Source organism: Perca flavescens, chromosome 7 (genome assembly GCF_004354835.1).
Source record: "Perca flavescens isolate YP-PL-M2 chromosome 7, PFLA_1.0, whole genome shotgun sequence".
Taxonomy (NCBI): Eukaryota; Metazoa; Chordata; class Actinopteri; order Perciformes; family Percidae; genus Perca; species Perca flavescens.
In genome coordinates this window covers 2,196,778-2,220,308 of record NC_041337.1, presented here as the reverse complement: position 1 = coordinate 2,220,308, position 23,531 = coordinate 2,196,778, and the positions used below count along the sequence as shown (strand labels likewise).

The following is a 23,531-nucleotide window of genomic DNA, read 5'->3' as shown; positions in this document are numbered from 1 at the left end:
AGTTATCATGTGTATCTTCAGACTTCCCTTGAAGCCAAATCTTTTCCCACACTCAGAGCAGCTGAATGTTTTTGTTTTTCTCTGATGAAGCTGTGAGGACTGAGCTTCCTCTTCATCATCTTCACTCTTCACAGGGACAGGAGTGAATGGGAACTTGGTGATATCAGCCTCCTCCAGCCTTTGAAGCTGCTCTCCCTCCTGACTGCTCCACAGTTCCTCCTGTTCCTCTTTAATGTGTGGGGGGGGGTCTGGCCCCTGCTGGTCCACACTGGAGCTACACTCCTGCTGCTCCTCTTTAATAACAATCACTTCCAGAACGACTGGAGGTAAAGCTGAAACACAGACAGACATACATTAAACATCAGTCTCAACAATACTTTGCTAATTAGCTGAGATCACTGCCTCTATCTCTGCCACAAGAAAGTTTCTAAACACCAAACACTAGCTCTGAACTGCCCGGGAATTTGTGTATCAGCTGACTGTTTCCTCAGTTCCTCAGTCTCTTTTCTTTCTCTCTTTTCTCCGGGAAATGAAGCTGCCTTCAAGTGTGCTGAGAAACGTCCAGATCTATAAACCATCTGATGGGAAACAGGAACTGTGAAATATAAAGTCTATTTGTGCTACGTTGGGGGTTTAAAGAACACAACAGTACATCACACAGATGGGACAATTAATTACACTCCCGCTGCCGCACAACCCTGTACAGAATCACACAATCACTTTTTTCGTGTGAATGCATACTTAAGCTGCAAGAGAGACGCAGTTACGCAGGTGTTTCCCTCCCACTGAGCTCACTGATTTAGTTATCTGGTGGAGTTTCTTATCCAGACTGGAGCCGAGTTTGGCAAATACTACTGCACTTATCTTAGCTACATCATCATATCTCCACATCTTCCACCATTTTGTCAGGTCTGCTGGTCCCTGGTCCCAGCTGAGTTTTTTCAGATTCGGGTCACAGTACTCGTTTGTTTTCAGGAGCGCGATCACGGAAGTCTTGTATAGTGTGGACACATTGACAATGTTGTTGTCATTACTTAGAATTCCTCATGGGGGAGACAAAAACTATAGCCTGGATGCCAGCCAAACTTAGCCCCGCCCACAACATTCGAGGTCGGGAAGTTCGGTCTGGACTCGATCCGTTGAGGAGCAATTATACTCGAACAAGATCTGTTCGGACCAATCAGATTGTCGGACAGATGATCAACAGTAACAGCAATCACGTCACAAAAGAGCACTTGGGTCGAATTTGTTTACAACAGGTGGCCGCCGCTGGAGAATTGAGATGTGTAGATTCCACCATCGCGTCTGTTACAGAAGATATCGACAGCGCATTCATTTTAAAATCCTCAACCAGCCAGTCTCAAACCAGCTGATGGTGTGGCTACGACTCAGCTGTTCAAGTGGCAGAGGCTGGTTTAGAACGTAAGAGGCTTCACCTGTTTCAACGGCCAACAGAGAAGTCAGCTGGTAAAGTCAGATATAAACTATATGAATAAAATGATCATTAATCCATTTTATTTCTGCGTTACAAGCAGCTTTACGAATTGGCAGAGTTTTAGACGGAGCGGAGCCTCAACAACCGCCCAAAAGCACTGTAACGTTATATGGTGGAGCGAGATAGAGAGTGAGTGAAGAGAGAGAGCACCCAGCGGCGTTAGAACAAAGCCGTAAATCAGAGAAATAAAACGTGTTTTCGCCGATTCATCTCTAGAAATTAAACTGTAGCGAGCATGTCACTATCACTAATGTTATCCACATTTATATTTACATGCAACAAATGATATATCCAGCTTCAGAAAAAGTCTAAAAGTCGGAAGTTAGAACGAAAGCATTGTGCAAAGAATGGTTGCTATGGAGACGATACACGGTGTTGAGTTCTGTTGACAGTTGAGTTGAGTTCTGTTCCTCTGATTGTTTGTAGGTCTATCCAATGAATGCAGAGGTATTTTCTTTACCGGTTCGGTTGGAACACGCCCCTTAATCACAGCCCAATGGAGCGGTTTCAGACTCACATTCTGACTAGAATCTGAGTAGGACCACGTTGGCTACAGAAACTACACACTATAGCTATTTATATACAAGGCCAAAGGTTCAGAACGATTGGTAATAAGCAATTTACTTTTATTAAACTAGCTTATAACTTAAAGCAATACGTTTGTTAGGTTAATTCAAGTTTAAGGCAGTCAGATAAAAATGACATTCAAGCCTAGTGGAAAAAATGTTTGACTGCAATCTATTGCCTAAATTAAAGCAACTCTAACTTTAAAAGCAACATACATTAAAGTGTTAGAAATTTTCAAAATACAGTATATTCCAAACTAGTGCCAAAGAAATGGCTCTGTCTGCACCGAAATGGTTGTTTTTGAACCAAGCAGCTCCAACATTTATGATAAAATGTACAGGTGTACAGTTTAGTTTTAGAAGAAATGTTAACAAAAAGAGAACAATCTTCACTGATTGATTTTCATGCCTAAAAAAGTAAATGTTACAAACTAAATAAGCAAACTGTTTTTGTTTTCATGCCTGAAAAACCTGATTAAACAAGCTGACCTTAAAAACAACAAGGCCCAGTAATATAAAGGCTACCCAGAGAGAGGCTTCACTCTCTCGCTGGGTCACAGATCTCACAGAAAACGTGGTAGTTGATTCATAGGAAGATTTGAACTGACCAAGTTTTGTTGTTCTCACCTCTGTATTCTGAGGATATTGCTGTTGGAAATATTCGTGCTTAGTGTCATAGTGGCGTTTAACATTTCCACACTTCCCAACTTCAACGGTCTCTGTGCTAATCAAACACAAGTGCTTCATGCTAGATTCAAGGAAAATTAACGCATATTTTTCAGACCACTCGTCTTTGAAAACTCTGTATTCTTGGTCAACTTTTCTTTTCTTCACATATTTGGAAAGTGACATCCTCACCGTGACGTAGCCTTCACTGACAGAATATGGTGAAGTCTCACTTTCTCGTGTCTGCAGGACACGTGAACGCCAGTTAGCCGACCCTGAACTCGCCATGAAAGTTTGGTTTCAATAATATTGAACATGTTATCAGACAGTTAACTCTTTAATATTAAACGTGTAGCATAGCCTGTTATCAGTCAGTTAACTCAGTAATATTAAACGTGTAGCATAGCCTGTTATCAGTCAGTTAACTCTTTAATATTAAACGTGTAGCATAGCCTGTTATCAGACAGTTAACTCAGTAATATTAAACGTGTAGCATAGCCTGTTATCAGTCAGTTAACTCAGTAATATTAAACGTGTAGCATAGCCTGTTATCAGACAGTTAACTCAGTAATATTAAACGTGTAGCATAGCCTGTTATCAGACAGTTAACTCAGTAATATTAAACGTGTAGCATAGCCTGTTATCAGACAGTTAACTTGGTAATATTAAACGTGTAGCATAGCCTGTTATCAGACAGTTAACTCAGTAATATTAAACGTGTAGCATAGCCTGTTATCAGACAGTTAACTCAGTAATATTAAACGTGAACGGCAGTTAGCTGACCCGAACGTCAAAGGCTCGCAGCTGTCAACGTTGTCATGACAACAGTGGTGTAACAGAACATAGTTGAAGACTCACGGTTTGGAATGCATGTGAACTGCTGATCAATTGCAAAGTTCACCCCTAATAATAGTGTGAAATAAATGTTTACTGTCGCTGTAACTTAAAGTAAGCTGATGAATCTCTATGGAGGGTTGCCGTAAAAAGAGACAGGCAACTAAATTTTCGGTTCACCTAAATGGCGCATGTTATAATCCAGCGCTAATATGGCACTGGTGCCAAACTGACCGCTATCTACCGGACGGAATAGCAATGTGGATGTCGGTGCAACTTAAATGCTCTCTGATGCTCCGAAAACAGACGTTAGAGGCAACAGTAGCATTGCTGCATGTGACGTTAGTTAACACTAATAACACGTTACACTTGGCAGCAGGTACCGTGTATGTTAGACTACCGTTAGCTAGCAGATAGATTAAACACGGTTTAAATGCTGACAGCTAAACGGTGTTAAAGTGTGACTGTATTTCACTGTAGAGGATTCTAACAGCAGGACGTACAACAGTCTGCTGCTAAAGCTATGAGCTAAAAGACACAAACTAGCTCTATGGTCACTGCTGTTGTTAGAAAAACAACACACACACACACACACACACCTCCAATTTCCTGTTCCCAAAAGTTACAAATCAACTGTCTGGACAACTGATGGACTGATTTATATTTATTTATAAATGATATGTATGGATATATTTTATATTATTATAAATGTGACACCCTCCATCCTTTGAAGTTGACACATACAGACCTACACACACTAACACACGCACGCATGCGTATACACACACACACACACACACACACACTTCTCCAATTTCCTGTTCCCAAAAGTTACAAATCAACATTTTTGACAACTGATGGACTGATTTATATTTATTTATAAATGATATGTATGGATATATTTTATATTATTATAACATGTGACACCCTCCCCAGTGTTTCCCGCACCACTTTGCTGTTCGGGCGGCCGCCTAAGCTGGGGAACCCTAGCGCCTTAACAAGGTAGTCAAAAAAAAAATCTGCTGCACAAAAGGCCGCCAAGTGCATCCCGAAGAGTAGCGCAGACGCTTATTAGTCTATAGTTGTTGCAAATTTAAAGTAAGTTAGCTGGTGACTTTGTTGTTTGAGTTCTTCACCTGCTAGCTAGGTTGCATGTGCCTGTTGATATATGTATAGTTTGTATGATGTTTGTAATTAAGGGATAAATCGCCATTTCACCGTCGCGTGCGCGTCAGAGTTTGTCAACAAATGTGCGGCCAGCTGGGCATGCCCGGGCAGAGACCGGGTGATAGACTTTCCGGAGCGTTGGCATATGGCAGGCAGAGAGCATTTCTATATGTATATCTGTCCTGTTCTTCACATCAGTGAGGCTTTCTTCTCTTGTTTCAACGAAGTGAAGACTTGACGAAGTGACTGGAACTATCCATCACCTCTCACGAATGGAATCTTACTGTCCCGGCTGCTGCTCTTGTCTCTGTGAGACACAGCTGATGTCTGTTTTTTTAATCACTACACCCGGTTAGTGAGCGTAGTTAACACTACCAAGTTTTTATTTCACGCATACTATCTGCTTTGAGTGAGTGAATCTATTGGCTGAGCTATTATCTCAGAGCTGTGTGTTTTGGAGGAGAGTTGTCAGGCAAAGTGGCAGAGAGCGTGTTACAGAGGATAATGGGAGCCATGCGAGTACAACTATTATAGCCCTTTTTTAAATAGTTTAATGAGCTTAAAATTGCACATTTTTGAAAAGCAGGTTATTTATTAATTATAAATTATTATATTATTATTGGCAGATGCCAACCCTACCACCTTAACTAACTAATTTTCTGTGGGAAACACTGCCTCCCCCCTCTGAAGCTGATTAATTTCTTCTTCCAGCTTTGACAGCATCACAGATTAAGCCTTCAACTTTTCAAAAATATATATTTCAGCTCATAGCTTCTTATGTGGTGAAATGTATCTTTTTACCTCCCAAGTGTTCTCTAGCCTGGCAGAGTCAGACTCAACAACTTCCTTAGAAAACGGTGTGTTACTGGGTGTACTGGCCCTTTAAAAAGGTATTTCAACAGGTAGAAAGTTCAGTATGGGCTATAATCTGTCAGATAAAAGCCTCATGAATAAACTCTAGTCATTTTGAGGCAGAAACAACCTTTTCTGCCTCAAGCTGCAATCACTTTTTGGCCAGTGGAAAAAAGACTGGATGGTTATAATGTAGGCAGCGATAGAATGTAACTAAGTACATTTACTCCAGTACTTGTACTTCAGTCCAAATGTTGAGGTAATTGTACTTTACTTGAGTCTTTTCTTTTCATGCCACTGGTATTAGTACTGTAACTACAGTAAAGGGTCTGAATACTTCTTCCAGAAGTGAATCTAGGACTGGGAGGATAAAGTTAGTACGCTGATATAAAAACACATTAGCTTCAGGACCTAGCTGCATGCGGCTAACAGGCTAACATTAGCTTAGCGTGATTATGAGAGCAGTTAGCCTGTCAGACTAACCTTCTCCCCGCAGCTTGGTCTCCTCCGTGTGTTCCCGGTGCCGCTCCATCTCTGATGAACAGACTAAGAAACGCTGTTTGGGATTCCCTGATCTGGATTCAGCTAACGGCTTCTCTCCTCACTGCTCCCGCTGCTCAGCACGGGCAAACAACAACAAACACGACTTCCGGGGAGACCGCTGTCAAAATAAAAGCCCCGTTATTCTAGTTTCACTTTTTTGTTTTGATTTCTTTCATGAAGATATATTTTGTTACATTTATGAACCATGTTTTACTGGTTTAGATCTGTCTATATGGTTCATACTAAATATCCATATTTGTTCTGTTTTTCTCATAATATATTCAGTTAATACAATGCATATATCTATATTATTCTTACTATTATAATGTTATTGCTACTACATTGCACATCTCTTTACATGTTGTTCATACACTGTTCATATTACATAGCCATATTTATTCTGCTCTTATAAGATAACTGCTAATACACTGCACATATTTGTATTTAATTTATATTACTCTAAACCATCTTCTGTAAACCAACTGTATACTACTGTCCAAAGTGCACTATATTTCTTGTCCTGTCTATACACCACCTGTCTATACCTGTCTATACTTTGTTTATCATATTGCACTTTTCTGCTTTTTTTGGCACTTCTGGTTGGACGCAAACTCCATTTCGTTGTCTTTGTACTCTGCACAATGACAATGAAGTTGAATCTATTCTAATCTAATCTACTGTTGTAACTTTTTAAACTGTAAAGATTATTAGAAAAACTGATGGATTGATGTATATTTATTTAGATATGTTTATAGCCCTCAGTTTGATAACCTACATTTGATGTATTACGTGAGTTGAATATATTTTTGCAACAATATCCGAATAGAAGACAAGATCTTTTTTATGTTACTGTGTGTCACAAAAGCTAGCCAGCGGATTATTTAAGTCTTGACTCGGTTTCAGGAAAGCAGAGGAGCCTAAATTACCATGGAGATTTATTCCATGCTAACAGCCTGTTCTGTTCACTCAGCAGTGGTTTACCTGATTGTTATTATTGTCATTAGCCTGCATTAAAATACAACAGGTACATGTTGCTGTTCAGTTTAATACTGTTATTATTTCAATCATTATTCATGTATGGTTGGTGCTGTTATATTGCTGTATGAAGACTGCTGTTCATATTGTTGTTAGAAGTTTGGTGAATATATTACAGCAGTTGTTGAGATAATTAGAAAAGGTTGATAAAGTTTTAAATGTGTTTTAAATGGAGTCAGTGATGAAGGGTAATATATAAAGTCATATACATGTGTTTCTATAATGAAGTCAGTGATGAAGGGTAATATATAAAGTCTTATGCACGTGTTTCTATAATGAAGTCAGTGATGAAGGGTAATATATAAAGTCCTATGCACGTGTTTCTATAATGAAGTCTAATAATAAAGTCCTATCAGTTTCTGATGAAGTGATGAATATATAAAGTCCTATGCACGTGTTTCTATAATGAAGTCAGTGATGAAGGGTAATATATAAAGTCCTATACACGTGTTTCTATAATGGTTCTAATGGCAGACTGCTCAGAGACCAATACATCTTTTTAGATCATTTATTTCTTTTCTATTCTTTAACAGTAAAGGATCACGTTTGTTCCTCTTCCTTGTTTATTTTATCTGCCATTCTTAGCACACAATGTGTGTTCTTCTGTCCAGTGGTGGAGTGTAACTAAGTACATGTACTCCAGTAATGTACTTGAGTCCAAATGTTGAGGTACTTGTACTTTACTCGAGTCTTTTCTTTTCATGCCACTTTCTACTTCTACTCCGCTACATTTCAGAGAGAAATATTGTACTTTTTACTCCACTACATTCATCTGTTACAGCTTTAGTTACTAGTTACTTTACACATTAAGATTTCTGCACACAGAACACATGTAGTTTATAAAATCTGATGTTTGATTCTAAAGTAAACTAGCCAACAATATAACGGCCTACAAGTCAGCTGAGATGGTTGGATCCTTTACTCTTTCTACAAGGTTTTAATACTTTAACTACATTTTCCTGATGATACTCTCAGACTTTTACAGAAGTAACATTTTCACTGCAGGACTTTTACTGTAACAGAGTATTTTGACAGTGTGGTATTAGTACTTTTACTTAAGTAGAGGATCTGAATACTTCATCCACCGCTGGTTCTCTCCAGTAAACTGGGATTATAATTTGGGAGGATTGTACAATTCTAAAACCATATCCTAATTATACAATCCTCCTTAATTATAGTCTTAGTTTACTGGACCAATGACTACTGTATATAGTGTAGGCTACTGTACATTCATGTAACAACAGGGAGAGGACACCTCAATGAGTATTGACCTTGTATTTTCCTGGGGGGAAACAACTGATGAACACTCTGTTACAGTCATTGTTTACAGTGTGCATTCAATTTACTAATTTCTAGATTTTAGAGGAAGCAAAGCATATAATATGTGAAGGAGCTCAGCCACTATTATAAAACAGAGAGAAAATGTGTTTTAGACAGTAGCGAACGGACTGAATTATAGTCTGAAAATATACATTTATGAACCACTTTTAAACACAGTCCCTCTGATGGTATGCCTAATTCTGATGCTCTGTTACGTGACCAGTTCATTGAAAATATTTGGTAACCTTTATGCAGTGAGCTGAACAGTTAGTCTGTCCAAACCCCCAGTGGCCTTTACTGGGTGTCAGAGAAGCAGCGATCCGTTGGGAACAGGAGGGAGAGCCTAATGAATGTAAGGCTAGGAGTTCTTCTCTCCCCTCTGTTTGTGCTATGCAATCTGCTACAGGTTCACCCAGATCAAGTGATCAAACAGAAAGCCATTGACTCTTCTGACCTGATAGATTTGAAAGCAATGCTACAGAAGCAGCAAGCAGCAGAATGCTACTGCTTATAAAGCACTGAACGGTGTAGGGCCAAAATACAATTCTGATCTGCTGCTACATTATGAACCCTCCAGACCTCTCAGATCAGACAGGTCTGCTTTCTGTTGTTCCAATCAGTCACTTAGACACAGAACCATGGGGAGACAGAGTCCAGGATGAAATATACAGAAGTTATCCTTTAAATATCAACATATTCTATAAACATAGGAGGAGGAGGAGGGTATCTGGTAGAAGAAAGGGCTGGATGAGAGGCCCTCTCATTATTACAGTCCCTGCAGAACACAGTGTAAATACCTAAATATCTGTCTTTAATACTGTGCATATCATCAAATGTCAAAGTCTGAAAATACAGCCGTTAAGCTCTCGCACAATCGTTACAATTAATGTCCTCGTTATTGGTCCAAACTTTAATATAGTTTGTGACAAAACCTGCATGAAGAAAAGTGTGTTTGCCTATTACGCTTTCTTTTGTCTTCACATTGTATCTCGGGTTGGGGGGTACCACTAGTTGATGCTGTGTTGGCAAGGTGTTAACAATCACAAATTGTTGTAAAAATATAAATACTGCGGTGACCCCCGTGCGTAATGCTGCATGATGGCACTGCTGGCCCTGCAGGAGGACTAACCCCTAATGGAAGAATCAGGACAGAAACTTCAGGGACCATGACGATGACTGGTTAATATGCCAATTTAGATTCCCTAAAGCTGAGCTCTTGGATCTATGTACTGAATTGGGTCCAGTAGAGAGGGCATCGCACCGGAAGCGTGCCATCCCGGTCTAAATACAGGTCCTCGCCACTCTGGGTGAAACCGGCTGTTTCCAGAGGGAAATGTCAGACAGCAAAGTGTTTTAAATAAATATTATATATAATCTTCACTTTTATCACTAAGGCTTGTTTGAATATAATATATAGTTCTGTTAAATCTTATCATATACGTCTGGTATATCAAAGCTGTCCCCCAGTGCTGTAATGCCTGCCGTTTTATTAATCAATGTAGTCTATAAATCAGGTTTCCCTACTTTGTGCAAGAACAGGCTGAAGTTATAATTGGCAGCAATTCCTGAACATCTGAGAAGTTTTTTGCTTTTTCTCCGCCAGTCATCATGATTTGGTGTAACAAATGCCAGTGTCATTCATATACTGATCAGTATTGACAGGCAAACTCTCTCTCTAATGTAGCTCAGGGTAAATTCTTTCAAGGCAAGGCAGCTTTATTTATATAGCACATTTCAGCAACAGGGCAATTCAAAGTGCTTTACATAAAACATTAAAGAGCAGTTAGAAAACAATTAAAAAACAATAATAAACAAATTAAAAACATTAAAAGACAAGAATAAAATTGATAGTGCAGTATAAGAATAAAAGTTACAGTGCAGTATAAGAAATTAAAGTTAATAAAATAGATTATTTAAAGAAAAGCAACATCAAAAAGATAGGTCTTTAGCTTAGATTTAAAAGAACAGAGTTGCAGCGGACCTACAGGTTTCTGGGAGTTTGTTCCAGATATGTGGAGCATAAAAACTGAACGCTGCTTCCCCCTGTTTAGTTTTGACTCTGGGGACAACAAGTAGACCTGTCCCAGACCACCTGAGAGGTCTGGGTGGGTCATAATGTAGTAGCAGATCAGAAATGTATTTTGGCCCTAAACCGTTTAGTGATTTATAAACCAGTAAAAGTATTTTGAAATCAATTCTTTGAGGCACTGGAAGCCAGTGTAGAGACTTCAGTACTGGAGTGATGTGATCCACTTTCTTGGTTTTAGTGAGGACTCGAGCAGCAGCGTTCTGAATCAGCTGCAGCTGTCTGATTGATTTTTTAGGGAGACCTGTAAAGACACCGTTACAGTAGTCAAGTCTACTGAAGATAAAAGCATGGACAAGTTTTTCCAGATCCTGCTGAGACATAAGTCCTTTAACCCTTGGTATATTTTTAAGGGGATAATAGGCTGATTTTTTAATTATGTTAATGTGGCTTTTAAAATTTAGGTCTGAGTCCATGACTACACCAAGATTTCTGGCTTTGTCTGTTGTTTTTAACATTGTCGTTTGAAGCTGAGCGCTGACTTTCAATCGTTCCTCTTTTGCTCCAAAAACAACCACCTCCGTTTTTTCTTCATTTAATTTAAGAAAGTTCTGGCACATCCAATCATTAATCTGTTCAATGCACATATTTAATTGTTGTATTGGGCTATAGTTCCCTGGCAATAAGGTTATGTAAATTTGTGTGTCATCCGCATAACTATGGTAACTTATTTTGTTGTTTTCCATAATCTGAGCCAGTGGAAGCATGTAGATGTTGAACAGAAGAGGCCCCAGAACTGAGCCTTGGGGAACTCCATGACGTCATATTTGTATGCTCAGATGTATAATTACCTATAGACACAAAGTAGTCCCTATTCTTTAAATAGGATTCAAACCACTTTAGTACTGAGCCAGAAAGACCAACCCAGTTTTCCAATCGGTCAAGCAATATGTCATGGTCTACCGTATCAAATGCAGCACTGAGATCAAGTAATACTAAGACTGAAATTTTGCCACTATCTGTGTTTAAGTGGATGTCATTAAAGACTTTAACAAGAGCTGTCTCAGTGCTGTGGTGTGGTCGAAAACCTGACTGGAAGGCATCAAAACTGTTGTTTAGCGATAAGAAAAGGTTGAGTTGTTGAAAAACCACTTTTTCTATGATTTTACTTAAAAATGGAAGGTTTGATATTGGCCTATAGTTGCTCATTAGTGTCGTGTCTAGATTGTTCTTTTTTAGGAGTGGCTTGATGACTGCAGTTTTCAAGGCCTGTGGGAAGATACCTGAGAGCAGAGACGTGTTTACAATCTGTAGAAGATGAGAAGCCAAACAATTCGAAACATTTTTGAAAACACCCGTTGGTAGAATATCAAGGCAACAGGAGGAGGTTTTCAGATGTTGTATAATGTCCTCCAGGTTTTTAAGGTTGATCGTATGAAATTGTGTCATGTTGGAATTTGTTTTGCGTGCACATTGTGACAACACATATCCTGTACTTGATATGGAAGCACTGACTGTTTGTCTAATTTTCTGAATTTTGTCTGTGAAGAAGGAGGCAAAGTCATTGCAAGCCTTGGAAGACAACAGTTCAGATGCTATTGGTACTGGAGGGTTTGTTAATCTATCAACAGTAGCAAACAAAGCACGTGAATTATTATTGTTTCTGGCAATAATGTCAGAGAAAAAGGACCGCCTTGCATTCCTTAGTTCCATATTATAAATGCGAAGTCTCTCTTTATAAGTGTTATAATGGACCTGGAGATTAGATTTTTGCCAACTGCTTTCAGCTTTTCGACATTCTCTTTTTTCTGTTCTCACAACTATAACATTTCTCCATGGAGATCTTTTCTTACCAGAGACAGCTTTGACCTTAGTGGGAGCAATAGCATCAATAACATTCGTAATTTTACAGTTGAAATTATCTACAAGCTCAGTGACTGAGGCCCCAGTGAGGGCGGGTGTAGAGGAGAAAAGCTGAATGAATGATTCACTGGTGTTTTCAGTAATATACCGTTTTCTGATTAACTTTGTTTGAACACTTTTGGGCAGAGAGATAGTGTCGTTAAAGAAAACACAGGAATGATCAGAGAGAGCAACATCAGTCACCACAACCTTGGAAATGTTCAGACCCTTGGAGATAATCAAGTCCAGAGTGTGCCCCTTATTGTGCGTGGGCTGTGTCACATGCTGAGTCAGTCCATAGCTCTCAAAAACACAACACAGTTCTTTGGTCCCTCGGTCCTGGGGGTTGTCAACATGAATGTTGAAATCACCAGCAATAATTACACGGTCAAAGTTAATACATATTATAGACAGCAGTTCATTAAAATCGTCAAAGAAGTTTGCATAGTATTTAGGTGGCCTGTAGATATTTAGAAGTAGAGCTTGAGGGGAGGATCTTAGCTGAAGAGCCACATATTCAAAAGAAGCAAAATTTCCGTAAGATATTTGCGTACATCGGAATGAGTCATTAAACAAAATGGCGACTCCACCTCCTTTCTTATTCACTCTATTCTCACTCATAAAACTGAAGTTAAGGGGGGGCTGACTCAATGAGAACAGCAGCACTGTTATTATGGTCCAACCAGGTTTCAGTTAAAAACATAAAATCAAGATTGTGGTTGATAATAAAATCATTGATTAAAAATGATTTTCCCGCCAAAGACCTAACGTTTAGTAGTGCTAGTGTTAGCGCGTTTTCATTTTTTGGGACAGACTGTGGCTGACGAGGAATGGATGCTAAATTTGCAAAGTTTGCAGTTCCGTGCTTATTCACCATTCTTTTTCTATTACCTATCACAACATAAATTGTGGAAGAATCTAATACGTAGGGCCCAGGCTTGTCTTGGAAAAAGTCATGAGTGCTACTAGGCATGCAGCCTGGACCCGGCCCATATCAGTTAATGCTTACTGCATTTTGCACACAAGCATCCTTATCAGTTTGGGGAGAAGGAGTTAACTGCCGTCCTTGAGGGGGCAGAGGTGCCTGGCGTTTTACAATGGGAGAAGGAAGGGGGGCATACTTGGTTCCAGCATTTACCAGCTGCTTCATCTGGTCAGTGAACTCCAACATGGGGATGGGGGAAAGAGGGGAGAGTGACGTATCCTTAAAGAGGTCCTCAAAGCTTTTGTGGTTGTCAAAGGGGTTTGAGGAGTGTTGGACGGGTGAGAAGGGGGGTTGAGATTTCTCATCTCCGCTCTTTGGTCTCCCATGGTCAAATCTTTGCTCGGGTGGGGGCTGTGGTGGCTCACTGCCGCACTTTGTTGTGTCTTCCTCTTGTTTTGGTTCATCTTGTCTCGTGTCCTTGGCCAAGGGAGCAGATGTGTGTTGCAGAAAGTAAAGTAGGCTAGAGGTGAACAGCTTTACTCCTGGCTTGTTAAGGAATAGTCCATCTGATTTAAAAAGATGTCTGCAGCCACAGAAAATGTTAAAATTGTCAATGAACTGCATAGAATGGTTGTTGGTACAGCACTGAATGCAATGCAGTTGAAAGCCATCTGTTCAGTGCCAACAGTCTGCCGAAACTCTCAGCTCCTCCTCTGACTGCCGGTATAGGGCCACTGACAAACACCTTTGCGTTTAGGGAGCTGACTGTGTTCAGCAGAGTCATAAAGTCACAATTCAGCACTTCAGACTTTTGCTTTACAAAATCATTTGACCCTATATGCAGTATAATGTTCTTCACAGTTGGGTGTGCTGCTACGATATCTGGGATTCTTTGGGCCAAGTCAGACACCATGTCTTTGGGAAAACAGAGTATTTTGGTGTTTTTACTGCTTTTTATATCTTTCACAGCAGAGTCACCCACAATCAGAGTTTGGGGCCCAGTCATTAGCTTTCCATGTAGCTTTTTACTTTTAGAATTGCTCTCAGTCCTTACCCTGCTGTGTGACGATGAGACGTAATCCAGGTCATGTCCAGGGTCCTGCAGCAGAGGAGCAAATCTGTTCTTCACCTGCACACTCAGTTGTTGGGGAGGCATTTTGTTGCTGATTTTTCCTTTTGCAGCTGTCCACGACCGTGTCCTACTAAGTACAGGGGTTGAAGAGGCACTCTGCCTGGGTGGTAATACAGGCCAGCCGGTCATATCACAAATCTCAGGGCGCTGTGTCCTGCCTGTTAGTTGTCCTCCCATTTCCCAGGAAAATGATTTACTCTTAGGCTTTGCACCAAAAGAGTTCCAGGGAGGACTGCCACTTGTTGATTTATTATCAGTTCCACAGCCCTCCTGTTTCTTTGTGGTCTTGCTGGTGCTAGTTAGCCGTGTGTTAGCATGCTTTTGTCCATTGTTTTGGGTCACTGGTAAAGTGGTTTCATTTCCACATGATCCGTTCACTTCCATATTTACTTCTAACCGGTAAATTTTGGTTTCCAGAACTGCAATCTTCTGAAGGAGTTTGTAGTAGTCCTCTATGGAGAAGGGTGGCATCTTGCTGCTAATTAGCTTTAGCTACAGTCATTTTAGGACAGGCTTGAGCAAGAAAATGTTCAAATATGACAATAGCTACTATGTTTACAAAAAATGTATAGTCCAGTGATTTATAAGTATCCAAGAGCCGCTGCTCATAGTTTCTCTCAGAGGAAAAGCAAGATTATCAGCAGAAATATGCAAGCAGAGGCAGGAGCAAGCAATAGAGCGTCTGCACTGTAAGAAGCAGGAAGCTCAGATCAGATGTACAGCTTTTCTCCAGTGTGAATGCGTTGATGTTTTTTTAGGGTACTATGTCATGTGAAAGCTGCCCCACATTGATCACAGCTGGGTAGATTATGTCCAATGTGAACTCTCTGATGAATCTTTAAATATTTTGATGTTGTGAAGGATTTGTCACAGTGTTGACAGCGGTGACAAAAAAATAAAAAAATAAATAAATAAAAAATAAAAAAACAAACAGAGTGAGTTAGTATAACTCCCAAACTCGCAAATTAAAACAAATCTCACGAAACATCGAAAGTAAGTGGCGCTCCACCAAAGTGGTGGAATCCCGTTTGGAATGGCAAGACAGTCTGAAAACCTATAGGAAGGCCCTAAGAAAGGCCAGATCAGACTATTACTCATCATTAATAGAAGAAAACAAGAACAACCCAAGGTTTCTTTTCAGCACTGTAGCCAGGCTGACAGATAGCCACAGCTCTACTGAGCCATCTATTCCTCTAGCTCTGAGTAGTGATGACTTCATGAGCTTCTTTAATGATAAAATTATAACAATTAGAGATAAAATTCATCACCTTTTGCCCTTAACTTCTAACAGTTCATCTTTAAATGCAGGACCGCTAGAAAGAACGACGACTCCCGACATATACTTGGACTGCTTTTATCCTATAGACCTTCAACAATTAATGTTAAAGATATCCTCAGCTAAGCCGTCTACCTGTCTCTTAGACCCCATCCCAACGAGGCTACTCAAAGAAGCGTTACCCGTGGTAAACACTTCATTATTAGATATGATCAACATGTCCTTACTAACAGGTTATGTACCGCAGTCATTTAAAATTGCTGTGATAAAACCTCTTCTGAAAAAACCCACCCTAGATCCTGAGGTCTTAGCAAACTATAGACCTATATCTAACCTTCCCTTTCTATCCAAGATCCTTGAGAAGGTGGTTGCTAATCAGTTATGTGATTTTCTACATAGCAACAGTCTATTTGATGATTTTCAATCAGGATTTAGAAAGAATCATAGCACAGAGACGGCACTGGTGAAAATTACTAACGACCTTCTAACTGCTGCAGACAAAGGACTTGTCTCCATTCTTGTTCTACTAGATCTTAGTGCTGCATTTGACACTATTGACCATACTATCCTGTTACAGAGACTGGAACACTTAGTTGGCATTAAAGGAATCGCACTAAGCTGGTTTAAGTCCTATTTCTCTGAACGATCCCAGTTTGTTAATGTTAATGATAAACCCTCCAAGCACGCTAAAGTTAGCCATGGCGTTCCTCAAGGCTCAGTGCTTGGACCAATTCTATTTTCCTTATATATGCTTCCTCTAGGTAATATTATTAGGAAACACTCGATTAACTATCACTGTTACGCAGACGATACCCAATTATATCTGTCAATTAAGCCAGATGAAAGTGGTCAGTTAGCAAGACTTCAAACGTGTATTGAGGATATAAAATCCTGGATGACCCACAATTTCCTGATGTTAAACTCAGACAAAACTGAAGTTATTGTGATAGGACCAACGCACCGCCGAACTTCGTTTTCGAAAGATATAGTTACTCTGGATGGTATTACCCTGGCCTCCAGCACTGCTGTCAGAAATCTAGGAGTTATTTTTGATCAGGATATATCCTTCAACGCCCACTTAAAACAAACCTCAAGAATAGCCTTTTTCCATCTTCGTAACATTGCCAAAATTAGGAATATCCTGTCTCAAAACGATGCTGAAAAACTAGTCCATGCATTCGTTACTTCTAGACTAGATTACTGCAATTCCTTATTATCAGGTTGCCCAAATAAGTCCATTAAGACTCTCCAACTGATCCAGAATGCTGTAGCACGTGTTCTGACGAGAACTAAGAGATCATATTTCTCCTGTATTAGCTTCTCTGCATTGGCTTCCAGTGAAATATAGGATTGAATTTAAAATCCTCCTCCTGACTTACAAAGCTCTAAATGGTCAAGCACCATCATACTTAGAAGAGCTCATAGTACCTTATTGTCCCACTAGAGCACTGCGCTCCCAGAATGCGGGGCTACTTATGGTTCCTAGAGTCTCTGCAAGTAGACTGGGGGCCAGGGCCTTCAGCTATCAGGCTCCAGTATTATGGAACCAGCTCCCAGTCGGGGTTCGAGAGGCAGACACCGTCACCACATTTAAGAGTAAACTGAAAACCCTCCTCTTTGATAAAGCTTATAGTTAGGGACGAGGAGTTGAAGCGTCCACCTAACCCGGCCCACTGCTTCTCCTCGTAGTCATCAGTTTTTTATACTGTATAATTAATAATCGAGCGAGAGTAGAGGGAGGCAGGCCAGTACAGCCCGATCCGGTTGGGGGGAGTTCTAGCCCGACCAGGCACCTCTCTTTAACCTGCCTCTCTTAAGTTATGCTATTACAATTCTAGACTGCCGGGGAGGCTGTTCCTCCCTAAGACACACTGAGCTGCTCTCTCATCTCTACTTGTTACTTTTGTATGCATCCTGTCCCAGAAATACTTGTTACTAATCTAGCTCTGGGGAGTTTACTCCCCGGAGTCCTTATGTTTCTTCAGGATGCGGCCGGGAAATGCAGAGAATCGCAGAGCATTTCCCGGCCGCATCCTGCTGCGTCCTGCTGCATCCGCAGCCTCCACCCGTGCTCTGCAGCGCCACGTTACATCCCGCAACGCCCTGCTGTGATGTTCATACGCACAGAGTAGTCAGGATCCGGTATAGAGAACTGCAATACTCAGTATGACACGATGTGCCCGGCTAGGACATGAACTTCCACGATAACCTTCGAAGTCAATGTGACTTCTAATGTGACTGTTATCACCACTGTTCATCACGCCCCCAACCGGCCCGTCAGACACCGCCTACCAAGAGTCTGGGTCTGCTGAGGTTTCTTCCTAAAAGGGAGTTTTTTCTTGCCACTGTCGCAATAGCCACTGCTAATGCTTGCTCTTGAGGGAATTACTGTAATTGTTGGGGTTTTGGAATTTATAGAGTGTGGTCTAGACCTACTCTATCTGTAAAGTGTCTCGAGATAACTTTTGTTATGATTTGATACTATAAATAAAATTGAATTGAATTGAATTGAATAGTTAGTGAACAACCTTCTTTAAACCCTGGACTTGCTCTCACTCACAATTTTTTTTTATATTATTATACAATAATTTATGAAAATATGTGCCGGTGGCAGACATGTTATTAAGGAAGCAAATGTACTCTTCATAACTTTCATAAGTTCTGAAATATTCTAAATTTTTCAGTTAAGTCTCCCCATTCAAGTGAATGGGAACAATTTAAAAACTAAAACATTTGCACACTCTTCAGTTTTACTTTCAGTTAGAAATTCCATGGTAACTTTAAAATAACAGAAACCATTCATTAGTGCTAAAACAATTCTTCAAGTAACTCGAATAATTTGATTACTAAAAATCCTCGATGCAAAATTCTTAGCCTCAAAGCTTTGTTTAATAGATGTAACTAACGTACGGCTCACTGTGTTATCGCACGGATGATTATTACTAGCACACATCGGGCTGGACACAAGACTGACGGTGCAGATTACAAAATGAAGGCAGACAGCGAAAATAGTGAGGGGTTAAGAGAAGAGACAGACAGGAGAAAACGACAGAAAGTTTGGGATCATTTAAAGCTGCAAACGTGCTGCTACATCATCGCAGTAGAAAACATCCATTCCACGGAGCGAACCTGACACAAGGTAGGCTAACTAACGTCCGTGCTCTTGTCCACCGCGTTGTTTTACACAACTAGCCTACAGCATGCTACTCTGCCAATAGCAATGTTTTACAAACAAGCTAAACCGAAAGCTTCCGGGTTGTAATCAAACTGTTTTATTAGTTTGCTACTAATCACATTTACCCTCGGCTTAGTGAACAACTGTTACATATCCAGTGCAAAGAGCCAGAGGCCAGAAGGGGAAGGGGGCTTAAAATGTTTACATTTAGGCCACCAAAAATGTACTTCTGCCAACAGAATAAGGGTCTTGGTGGCTCATGCTGCTCATGCTTAAAAATATTAGCCTATATCCCTGTTATTGTATGCAATTTAGGCAATACAAAAGGTTGCTTTTTCGTTTTGTTTTTTTTTGGTATATTTGCTATTGCTGTTTACTGTAAAGCAAAAGTAAACTTAGCACAAAAAGTAAGGAAATTTGTGTTTGGTAGATTATTTCTCTTTGGTAACAATGCTTTTTGGCAATAAATCTTATACCGTTGGAAAGCCTGCTCCTCCTCAGCCCGGCTTGACCTAGTCGCTCCTCCTCAGCCTGGCTCTGACGTCGTGAAACGCACAATGCCAGGATGCTCTGATCAGAGCATCGCTTAATCGGTTATCCTGGATTTATATATTCTACTTTTGTGCAATACCCCTCTAGTTGGAAAAAAACTAAATACCACGTTAACAACACGTTGATTTCATGTAATTCTGAGCCATTTGGTAACTTGCCAACAAACCATTTCTGTAAGCCTGAGGGGGGAGGGGGTGTTAGTGCCTAACACTATTTAACATGCTACTATCATGATACCTAGGCTACATTTACACTACTATGTTTAGTTTTTAAAATGACTATCTTTTGCTACGTTTATACCTCACGTCCACACTACTGAGGTTAGAAGAGCCCGATGGCTTCCATAGTAACATGTCTGCAACCAGAACAACTTCACCTGCATTTTGACATTTAATTAATGTATGTATTCAAAAAGGTTTGATGTTGAAAAATGCCCAGAATGTATGAATGGTGGTGCTGCAGCTATCGATTACTCTAGGAATCGTGTATTCTACCGATTATTTCATCATTTAAATCAAGTAATCAGGTAAGAAATAAAGTTAGGAAATTTGTGGTTGGTAGATTATTTCTCTGTGGTAACAATGCTTTTTGGCAAAACATCTTATACCGTTGGAAAGCCTGTTTAGTTCCCTTTCAAATGGTGCCCCATTTGAAAGGAACGTGCATTTGTGGGATGAGCAGCAGCGCTGAGTATGTGGGCTGCGCCCAAGAAAAATTTGCCAAATCTTCTCTGCCATTGCCAAAAAGGTTATTTTGCTGTTGCTATTGACACTTGTTTTGAGCTTCTGGTACCCCCAGGTGTTGCCAATCAGGTGCCTGATTAGCACCTGATTGGCAGCACCTGTGAGCATGGGCCCTACTACTGTAAGTACTGCTACAGTCCGTATGTGTCTGCTCCAAGAATCGGCCGTGTTTGACTGATCTGGATAGGGCACTTCCTGCCATAACAGCCCTTCATCGTCAGGCCCGTTTGTGCTGGTGTTGGCAACACGTGGAACTTGAACATGTGGAGGAACGTTATGTTCAGTGATGAGTCCAGATTCTGCCTACGGCAGTTGAATCATAGGGTCAAAGTGTGGAGAAGGCTATGCTGATTGCTGCACCGATAGAGTTACACCTTTTGGTGGAGGCAGTGTGATGGTGTGGGGCTGCATCTCCCTCACTGGAAAAACGAGGCTTGTAATCATTGGAGGCAATGTCAATGCAGAGAGATATAGAGATGAGATTCTGCAACCAGTGGCAATCCCATATCTCCACAGTCTGGGACCTCCAAGTAGGGCTGAACGATTTTGGAAAAGAAATCTAATTGCGATTTCTTTCACCAATTTTGCAATTGCGATTTAATATGCGATTATTTTTTAAGCTCTTTGTCTTCTGTATTATTCAACAAAGACAAGCAATAAATCATTGTTTAGTATGAACAAAACACAATTAGATAGATTAAACAAACTTTTCTTTCCTGGAGGCCAGGCCTGTATATGATGATGAAATAGAGCTTTTTCACGGCAGACATTTTGGCGTGTCATAGTAGGAAAAGCACAGTGTATTCAAACCCATTAACGATGGCTGCATTCCACTTAGGAGAGGTCCTGGTATTGTGCATGCTGACTCACTGAAATGGCTTACTGGGAGACTTGATGGAATTGAGCCATCGTTAAGGTTATCAATTTCAGCTGTGCTTCTCCTACCATGACAAGTCCAAATGGCTGCTGTGAAAAAGGTCCATTAGGTGATGCATGAATTTATATGAATGAAATCTTTTATTTAACTACTTCAATCAGAGTAGCACTGACCAAGCCTGGTGTAAACATTCATATTAAAGTCAGAAACAAATCACACAAACTAAAGTGCAGATTGCAGAAATATAAAAACAAATATGTGGCTTTACCACACTTAGTAGTATTTAGATTATTTAATTATTATTTACTGTAATAAACATATGTAAACATGTGGATTGCCCTTTTTAAACACTGTCTTTTAACTTTACTAGACAGTTAAGTGAAAATATAGTATATATACTGTATATACTATATTTTTACTTAACTGTCTATATATATATATATATATATATATATATATATATATATATATATATATACACACACACAGTATATACACACAACAGTGTATTGTTTTACAGCTCACACAGAGGAGGTGCCTCCAGCCCCTCCCCCTCATGAAGTTGCGTGCCGTGTGCATGACAGCATCAACGTTGCACTAGCTCAGAGAGGCTATCGTTACGTTAGTTGCTGCTGGTCTTGCCGTGGGATTAACTGTAATAATAAATAATAAAACCATAGAAACACAGCGGCCACGCTGCAGTGAAAGCTCCCTGAACATCATTTATCAGAGTCTGATTGTTACCCCTCTCAGTGGCAGTCTCCTCTGCGCCATAGCTTTATAACGGAGCTAGCTAGATAACTGGAGCTAACCGCTAATTAGAGCCTTCAGTTCTGCGTGCCTGTATCCATTAACTGCATGTATGGACTCAAACCCAAATAAAACCCTTTATTTTATTAAAATGGCTGTAAAAGTTTTAAACTACAACTCAAGAGTTGTTTGAATGACAGAAATCAGCTCAAGGTACGGCATAGCGCTAGCGTGCTAAGTTGATGCTTTCTCTGCAGTGCAAACTGATTTGCTCTTGCGAGTCACGTAACCAAATCGCAGCCTTTGCGATTAGGAAATCGCGTTTTAACTAGGGCTGTCAAAATTAACGCGTTAATTTTTGCGTTAATTTTTTAATATTTAACTCGTTAAAAAAAATTAACGAAATTAACGCAGCTGTGTCGGTTTACTTCATGTGGCGGCTGAGAAACGTAATACGTCTACATAACAGCAGGCGCCGCTACTCTGTATTGTTGCCCAAGTAATGAAAACCGGCAGCTGATTGGACGAACGCGTCACATGGGTTTGTTTTCTCCGGATATTGAGAGCCAGACTGTCATGGCGGCCGTTCAGAATACGATCTCATATTGTACTAAAATAGTTCACTGAAACGTGTTTCTGAAAACATTTTAAGCAAGAAATAGGCCGTGCAGTTGCTGAATCGGTCTTCATTTCAGCTCAACAAAGGTCAGTTTAGAAGATAGAAGCCAAATTGTTGCCGCTGTTGTTCTGAAAGATATTAAACATTCTGAACTTAGCAGAACCTTTCCTTGTTTGTTTTTTTCTTCATATTTGCAAAGTTAAGTGATTAAGCATTTAAATATCCATTATTACAAGCTTCAGTCTCAATTTAAAGTGATTAATCGCGATTAATTACAGCAAATTGTGCAATTAATTAGTTCATTTTTTTTAATCGATTGACAGCCCTAATTTTAACATATTGCGATATTTTTGCAAATGCAATTAATCGTTCAGCCCTACCTCCAAGATGAAAACACTCGCCCCCACAGGGCAGGGTTTATCAGAAACTACCTCCAGAATGTGGGAGTGGAGAGGATGAATGGCCTGCCAGCGGTCCTGACCTCAACCCCATTGAACACTTGTGGGATAAGTTTGGGCGTGCTGTTCATGCCAGAGTGACCAACACAACCACGTTGGCTGACTTGCAACAAATGCTGGTTGAACAATGGGAGGCCATCCCACGGCAGTGTGTGACCAGGCTGGTGACCAGCATGAGGAAGAGGTGCCAAGCTGTTGTGGCTGTGTATGGTTCTTCCACACACTACTGAGGCTCCTGTTTGTGAAATGAATAAATTGTTAAATTGCCAATATGTCTTGTTTCTTCAAACTTCAATCATCCAATCCACCAAACACTAATCGAGTCAATGGAAGAATAAGCTGTTTGGCACTGGCAGAGAAGATTTAGCAAATTTTTCATGGGCGCAACCCACAAATCCAAAAAATGCATTTTCCTTACAAATGGGGCAGCATTTGAAAGGGAACTAAACAGGCTTACTAATGGTATAAGATGTATTGCCAAGAAGCATTGTTACCACAGAGAAATAATCTACCAACCACAAATTTCCTTACTTTTTGTGCTAAATTTATTTCTTAAATTAAACTACTCGATTAAATGATGAAATAATCTGTAGAGTACTTGATTCCTAAAGTAATTGA

General features: G+C 40.1%; 1 long non-coding RNA gene across 2 annotated transcripts in view; it reads right to left on the bottom strand.

Annotated features, from left to right (window-relative positions):
- Positions 1–224: 224 nt before the first annotated feature.
- Positions 225–23,531, bottom strand: part of LOC114559325 (uncharacterized) — a 31,193-nt gene continuing 7,886 nt past the window's right edge. For both annotated transcript variants that reach the window (XR_003693073.1, XR_003693074.1), the window contains exons 3-4: positions 6,064–6,241; positions 225–332 (exon numbers count right to left, since the gene is read on the bottom strand). This is a non-coding gene — a long non-coding RNA (uncharacterized LOC114559325). The remainder of the gene's footprint in view (positions 333–6,063; positions 6,242–23,531) is intronic.